This window comes from Phocoena sinus, chromosome 3 (genome assembly GCF_008692025.1).
Source record: "Phocoena sinus isolate mPhoSin1 chromosome 3, mPhoSin1.pri, whole genome shotgun sequence".
NCBI classification, from domain to species: domain Eukaryota; kingdom Metazoa; phylum Chordata; class Mammalia; order Artiodactyla; family Phocoenidae; genus Phocoena; species Phocoena sinus.
This window is the reverse complement of record NC_045765.1, coordinates 159061610-159068667: the sequence shown is the minus strand read 5'-3', so window position 1 is coordinate 159068667 and position 7058 is coordinate 159061610. Positions and strand designations below refer to the sequence as shown.

General features: G+C 44.0%; 1 pseudogene; it reads left to right on the top strand.

Annotated features, from left to right (window-relative positions):
• The first annotated feature begins 5450 nt into the window (after nt 1-5450).
• On the top strand, nt 5451-6509 carry LOC116751135 (annotated as a pseudogene).
• Nucleotides 6510-7058: the final 549 nt, after the last annotated feature.

The following is a 7058-nucleotide window of genomic DNA, read 5'->3' as shown; positions in this document are numbered from 1 at the left end:
AAATGGAGAAATTTCTAGCAGATTTTTTTTTTTTTTTCGGTACGCGGGCCTCTCACTGTTGTGGCCTCTCCCGTTGCGGAGCACAGGCTCCGGACGCGCAGGCTCAGTGGCCATGGCTCACGGGCCCAGCCCCTCCGCAGCATGTGGGATCTTCCCGGACCGGGGCACAAACCCGTGTACCCTGCATTGGCAGGCGGACTCTCAACCACTGCGCCACCAGAGAAGCCCACAGATTATTAATTTTGATGTAAGTTTTATGGCAGTTGATTCTAACTAAGAATGTGTACCAGTATCTACAAGTGCAAGTCCTTTGTTGTCCTATCTCCCAAACAAGTAACTGACATCTGAGATAATTCACAAATGCTGCCATTATGATACAGATAACCAAGGATCATCTGTATTAAAAGCATTTAACATTTTAATCATTTTATCTCAGTGACCCAATACAGTCTTTTAAACTAATAAAATTCTATTTCTGTGTCAAACACAGTATGGAGATAGGAATAAAAATCTTATTTCTTCATGAGGACCAGTTTAAGCTAGAAGGTGTTAACCTACTGGGTGTTTGGACAGTACATTTTTCTAGGATATTGTAGAGGACTGGAGGTTTTGATGTAGAATTGGATCTATATGACCAAGGAAATAGCCAACATATAAAATTGTTGAGACAGAGGTAGATTCTTTTCCTTGTGGGCCCATTTACAACATGAAAAAGTATCCCTTAGTTCTTAGATTTTGCATTTGCATACAGCTATCCTTTTTCTCTTTAAGTGGTATACCAAGAGGTCAAAACCTAGATTAGAAAAGGAAATTATAGGCCACTTTAAATAAAGATGTGCCTGATTGGCCGAGTCTGAAATGGAAAGGTTTTATTCTGAGCACACTGCTCCAAGTTGTCCCTCCAGACTTGGGTGGACAGCGTCTCACATTACAGTATTATCCTGCCGTTTTTGTACATTGGTTCCATTTGCTGAAATATACTTCCAGATTTGTTTCATCTCTATTTTCCTGTATTTTCCAATTTGGAACTAGAACAGATTATTAAATGCCACTGTTCCTGCTTCCACATAACCCCTCCAAGGTGAAGCACAAAACAATAAGCTCCAAGTCCACCTAGATGTAAGACAGATGCTAGTCTAAACCATTCCTTCAGGATTTTCAGAGAGGTGTGGAGGACAGAAGAGAGGAATACCAAAGTGGTCCTGCCAGCATTAGCTAGTAGGTGTCCTCAGTCTAAAAAGATTGAAGGACTGAGATGATTTCTTTAGAGAAAATTGTCAGTGAGCTATGTTGACAACCACACACATTCATGGGGAAGTGAGGTGGTGCTTCCCCTCAACCTCAAGCCAAGGAAAAGTGACTTAGAGACACTTGTGAAATTTGAGGCTCAGAGAAAGAGGAGGGGGGTACATTGGGTCAAGCTGCGTTTCCACACCCAGATAAGTTTCTCAAATTCCAAATATGGACCTTGCTATGGGGAGCCCTTGACGAGATCCCATGGAGCACTTCATCTGAAAGGGCAAAGGGACACCAAAACAGAGGGGAGGATACTGGAATCTAGGGGCAGAGGAGAACTCTCAGATAGCCAGCCCAGTAAAGATATTGTCCTCATCAGATTAGGAGCCTAGAAGACGCAATAGAAAAAAATTGCCAAGAAATCCACCAAAGCAATGTATAAGAGACAAGGAGTCGATTTGGGATCATTTGCCGTGGGGTCAGGCACACACACCCCATTGCTACTGCACCAGCCACCTGTGACTATCCCCCTGGAGACCAGTTTTAGAGAGGTCAAGAGCGGAGGCTAACCAGACACCAGAGCAAGAGGGGAGCAAAGACAAGAGAAGCCAGCAGAGTCCTCTCACCTGCCACCCCTAGGGCCTCAAACTTTCATAGCCTGATTTGGACCTGAGCTGGGGAAGGAAAGAATACTTAATGAGTCTGGGGTTTTATATTATACCAGACTACATTAGAATTAGAACATATAGAATTATTCAGCTGTCTAGATGGAATGCTTTTGTGTTTAAAATGGTCAAAGGCAGAGTTGGACCCAGGCTTCTTTAGTCCTAGAGTTTATCAATTTGGAAAACTTCTTCAATTAAAAAACAAAACCAAAATCAAAATTGTGGTTTCAAAATCAAGAACAGAGCCTTTGAAGGGCATCTGCAAATGGAGGGTCCTGTTCAGGGGGGCAAGACTAAATTTTCAAACACTACTGTCTCTAGTGCAAGGATTCTGTCCGAGAAATAAAACTGCTGTGGAGGAAGTCATTTCGCCAAAAACCTACTGAACTCACCAAAAGGCGATAGCCAATTATTACTGAGATTCTATAAAATTTATGTTAAATATACATATTATTCACATGTATAGTTAATATATAAAATATATACTATCTCTATAAAATTTATCTATAACATATTTATAGAGATAACATATATAATTATATATGTTATCTCTATAAATATGTTATAGATAAATTTTATAGAGATAGTATATATTTTATATATTAACTATACATGTGAATAATATGTATATTTAACATAAATTTTATAGAATCTCAGTAATAATTGGCTATCGCCTTTTGGTGAGTTCAGTAGGTTTTTGGCGAAATGACTTCCTCCACAGCAGTTTTATTTCTCGGACAGAATCCTTGCACTAGAGACAGTAGTGTTTGAAAATTTAGTCTTGCCCCCCTGAACAGGACCCTCCATTTGCAGATGCCCTTCAAAGGCTCTGTTCTTGATTTTGAAACCACAATTTTGATTTTGGTTTTGTTTTTTAATTGAAGAAGTTTTCCAAATTGATAAACTCTAGGACTAAAGAAGCCTGGGTCCAACTCTGCCTTTGACCATTTTAAACACAAAAGCATTCCATCTAGACAGCTGAATAATTCTATATGTTCTAATTCTAATGTAGTCTGGTATAATATAAAACCCCAGACTCATTAAGTATTCTTTCCTTCCCCAGCTCAGGTCCAAATCAGGCTATGAAAGTTTGAGGCCCTAGGGGTGGCAGGTGAGAGGACTCTGCTGGCTTCTCTTGTCTTTGCTCCCCTCTTGCTCTGGTGTCTGGTTAGCCTCCGCTCTTGACCTCTCTAAAACTGGTCTCCAGGGGGATAGTCACAGGTGGCTGGTGCAGTAGCAATGGGGTGTGTGTGCCTGACCCCACGGCAAATGATCCCAAATCGACTCCTTGTCTCTTATACATTGCTTTGGTGGATTTCTTGGCAATTTTTTTCTATTGCGTCTTCTAGGCTCCTAATCTGATGAGGACAATATCTTTACTGGGCTGGCTATCTGAGAGTTCTCCTCTGCCCCTAGATTCCAGTATCCTCCCCTCTGTTTTGGTGTCCCTTTGCCCTTTCAGATGAAGTGCTCCATGGGATCTCGTCAAGGGCTCCCCATAGCAAGGTCCATATTTGGAATTTGAGAAACTTATCTGGGTGTGGAAACGCAGCTTGACCCAATGTACCCCCCTCCTCTTTCTCTGAGCCTCAAATTTCACAAGTGTCTCTAAGTCACTTTTCCTTGGCTTGAGGTTGAGGGGAAGCACCACCTCACTTCCCCATGAATGTGTGTGGTTGTCAACATAGCTCACTGACAATTTTCTCTAAAGAAATCATCTCAGTCCTTCAATCTTTTTAGACTGAGGACACCTACTAGCTAATGCTGGCAGGACCACTTTGGTATTCCTCTCTTCTGTCCTCCACACCTCTCTGAAAATCCTGAAGGAATGGTTTAGACTAGCATCTGTCTTACATCTAGGTGGACTTGGAGCTTATTGTTTTGTGCTTCACCTTGGAGGGGTTATGTGGAAGCAGGAACAGTGGCATTTAATAATCTGTTCTAGTTCCAAATTGGAAAATACAGGAAAATAGAGATGAAACAAATCTGGAAGTATATTTCAGCAAATGGAACCAATGTACAAAAACGGCAGGATAATACTGTAATGTGAGACGCTGTCCACCCAAGTCTGGAGGGACAACTTGGAGCAGTGTGCTCAGAATAAAACCTTTCCATTTCAGACTCGGCCAATCAGGCACATCTTTATTTAAAGTGGCCTATAATTTCCTTTTCTAATCTAGGTTTTGACCTCTTGGTATACCACTTAAAGAGAAAAAGGATAGCTGTATGCAAATGCAAAATCTAAGAACTAAGGGATACTTTTTCATGTTGTAAATGGGCCCACAAGGAAAAGAATCTACCTCTGTCTCAACAATTTTATATGTTGGCTATTTCCTTGGTCATATAGATCCAATTCTACATCAAAACCTCCAGTCCTCTACAATATCCTAGAAAAATGTACTGTCCAAACACCCAGTAGGTTAACACCTTCTAGCTTAAACTGGTCCTCATGAAGAAATAAGATTTTTATTCCTATCTCCATACTGTGTTTGACACAGAAATAGAATTTTATTAGTTTAAAAGACTGTATTGGGTCACTGAGATAAAATGATTAAAATGTTAAATGCTTTTAATACAGATGATCCTTGGTTATCTGTATCATAATGGCAGCATTTGTGAATTATCTCAGATGTCAGTTACTTGTTTGGGAGATAGGACAACAAAGGACTTGCACTTGTAGATACTGGTACACATTCTTAGTTAGAATCAACTGCCATAAAACTTACATCAAAATTAATAATCTGTGGGCTTCTCTGGTGGCGCAGTGGTTGAGAGTCCGCCTGCCAATGCAGGGTACACGGGTTTGTGCCCCGGTCCGGGAAGATCCCACATGCTGCGGAGGGGCTGGGCCCGTGAGCCATGGCCACTGAGCCTGCGCGTCCGGAGCCTGTGCTCCGCAACGGGAGAGGCCACAACAGTGAGAGGCCCGCGTACCGAAAAAAAAAAAAAAAATCTGCTAGAAATTTCTCCATTTGGCTTGTTTTCATGCAAGACCGACTGAGCCAGGCTAAACCAGAGTTAGGAGGTCTCTGGAGACAAACTCTGAAAGATTTCAGCTGATGGGGCGGAAGTGTGGCGAGCACTCTCGCGAGACCTGAAGGTACCATGGCTGTAGTGGCAGCAGCAGCAGCGAGAGGAAGGAAGAGAGGACCAGAAGTGCTGCATCTTGAGTGTACAATGCCGGAAGCAGCCTGACTTTCTTTACCGAAGCCCTTTGCCCAGGGATAGGAAAACTGCCCACCTGGCTGGAAGTCCCACCTCCTCGAGCTCCCCAGCTCTTCCAGAAGATTTTCTGTCACCTGTGCTTTCCCCTGTCCTCTTTTCCTGTTTTATCTGTTTACCGGAAAAGGGTACATGAACGTCTTTCTCCTAGCTCCACTAAACGAGTTAGAGCTGGGGTTCCTTCCCTATACCCCCATGTAGCTGCAGAGTAGCACCTGGGGGTGGTTGGACCTCTGGGATCCCGAAGAAAGGGGGAGAGGGCTTAGAACTCCGCTTCTGCGTCTGCCACCAAGACGTGGCCTTCTCAGCCTTTCCCCCAATGCTGCCATGCACCTTGCGGCCCTCCGTCTTCCTGCGGTTGTGGCCACTGTGCTGTGAGGAGCGGCTTCTGTCACGGGGCTCATTCGAGCGACTTCAGACCACAACGGCAGCATGGACTTTGCAGACCTCCCAGCTCTCTTTGGGGCTGCCTTGAGCCGGGAGGGAATTAAGGGGTTCCTTGTGGAGGCTCGCCCAGCCAACGCCTGCAGCCCCATTGCTCCACCACCCTCAGCCCGGGTCAGTGGGTCAGTTTTCATTGCACTGCTTCCAAGATTTGACTGCAACTTTGACCTCAAAGTCCTAAATGCTCAGAAGGCTGGGTATGGTGCAGCTGTGGTGCACAATGTGAATTCCAATGAACTTCTGAGCATGCTGTGGAATAATGAGGAGATCCAGCAGCAGATCTGGATCCCATCTGTGTTTATCAGCGAGAGGAGCTCTAAGTACCTGCATGACCTCTTTGTCTACCAGAAGGGGGCTCAGGTGCTTTTGGTCCCACATGATGGATTCCTCTTGGCCTATTGCCTCATCCTTTTCTCGGGGATTTTGGGAGTGCTAATTTTGGGCATGGGAGCAATGTTGAGAGTTCCTTGTATTCAGCTCCAGAAAGAGCGCCAGAGAAAACCACTGACCAAAGAGCAATGAAACAGATTCCTACACGTGACTCTCAGAAGGGAGACCAGTATGATGTCTGTGCTATCTGCCTGGATGCATATGAGGATGGGGACAGGCTGAAGGTACTTCCCTGTGCTCATGCCTATCACGGCTGCTGTGTGGACCCGTGGCTCACTAAGACCCAGAAGACCTGCCCTATCTGCAAGCAGCCTGTTCGTCGGGATCCTGGTGGGGAGGAGCTGGAGGAAGGAACTCAGGGGCAAGTGGGTCATGGGGAAGGGGGCCCAAGGGGCCACCCTGCTTCAGAATGGACCCCACTTCTGGGCTCTAGGACCACACTTCCCACCTCCTTTGGCTCCCTAGCCCCAGCCCTCTTTGTTTCTTGGGTCTTCAACAGATCCCTCACCCTCTCCATCCTCCTCTTCCTCTTCGGCTGTCATCCTGACCTAATACTCCCTTTCTTTCCCACCTTTGGCAATCTATTTGCATAGCCCCTCTTCCTCCCTCGAGTCTTCTCTGTTGAGGGATAGGAGATATTCCTACACCAGGTTTCTCCCTAACCCAACCCCATCCTTTTGAGGGGGTTCGACATGCAAAGTGACTGGGTCTTCATTTACTGAGTTAATAAAATTTTTTTGTGGTCTTAAAAAAAAGTTCAGATGCATGTGAAAGCCATAGGCATAGGCTGTCAAAAACAATTTAAAAGAGCATATTTTTTATTATTTGTGTCAAGGATGAAAAGATAATTAGAAATATTATTTTAAGTAACTCTTAAGAGTACCTTAAATTTACGTTGGGATATTAACATTTCACATTTGGCCTCACAATGCAATTTCTGAAATCTAAACATTTCAGTGCCTCTCCTTTAACCATTTTAGATCGGGTGTATATGAAATAATCTACACTTGTCTAAATGTTTAATTGTCATCAGTTAATACCTGAAGAGTACAAAGCCGTTGCAATGTCTCCATGGTCATGAGAAAACATATCTTGGTTGTA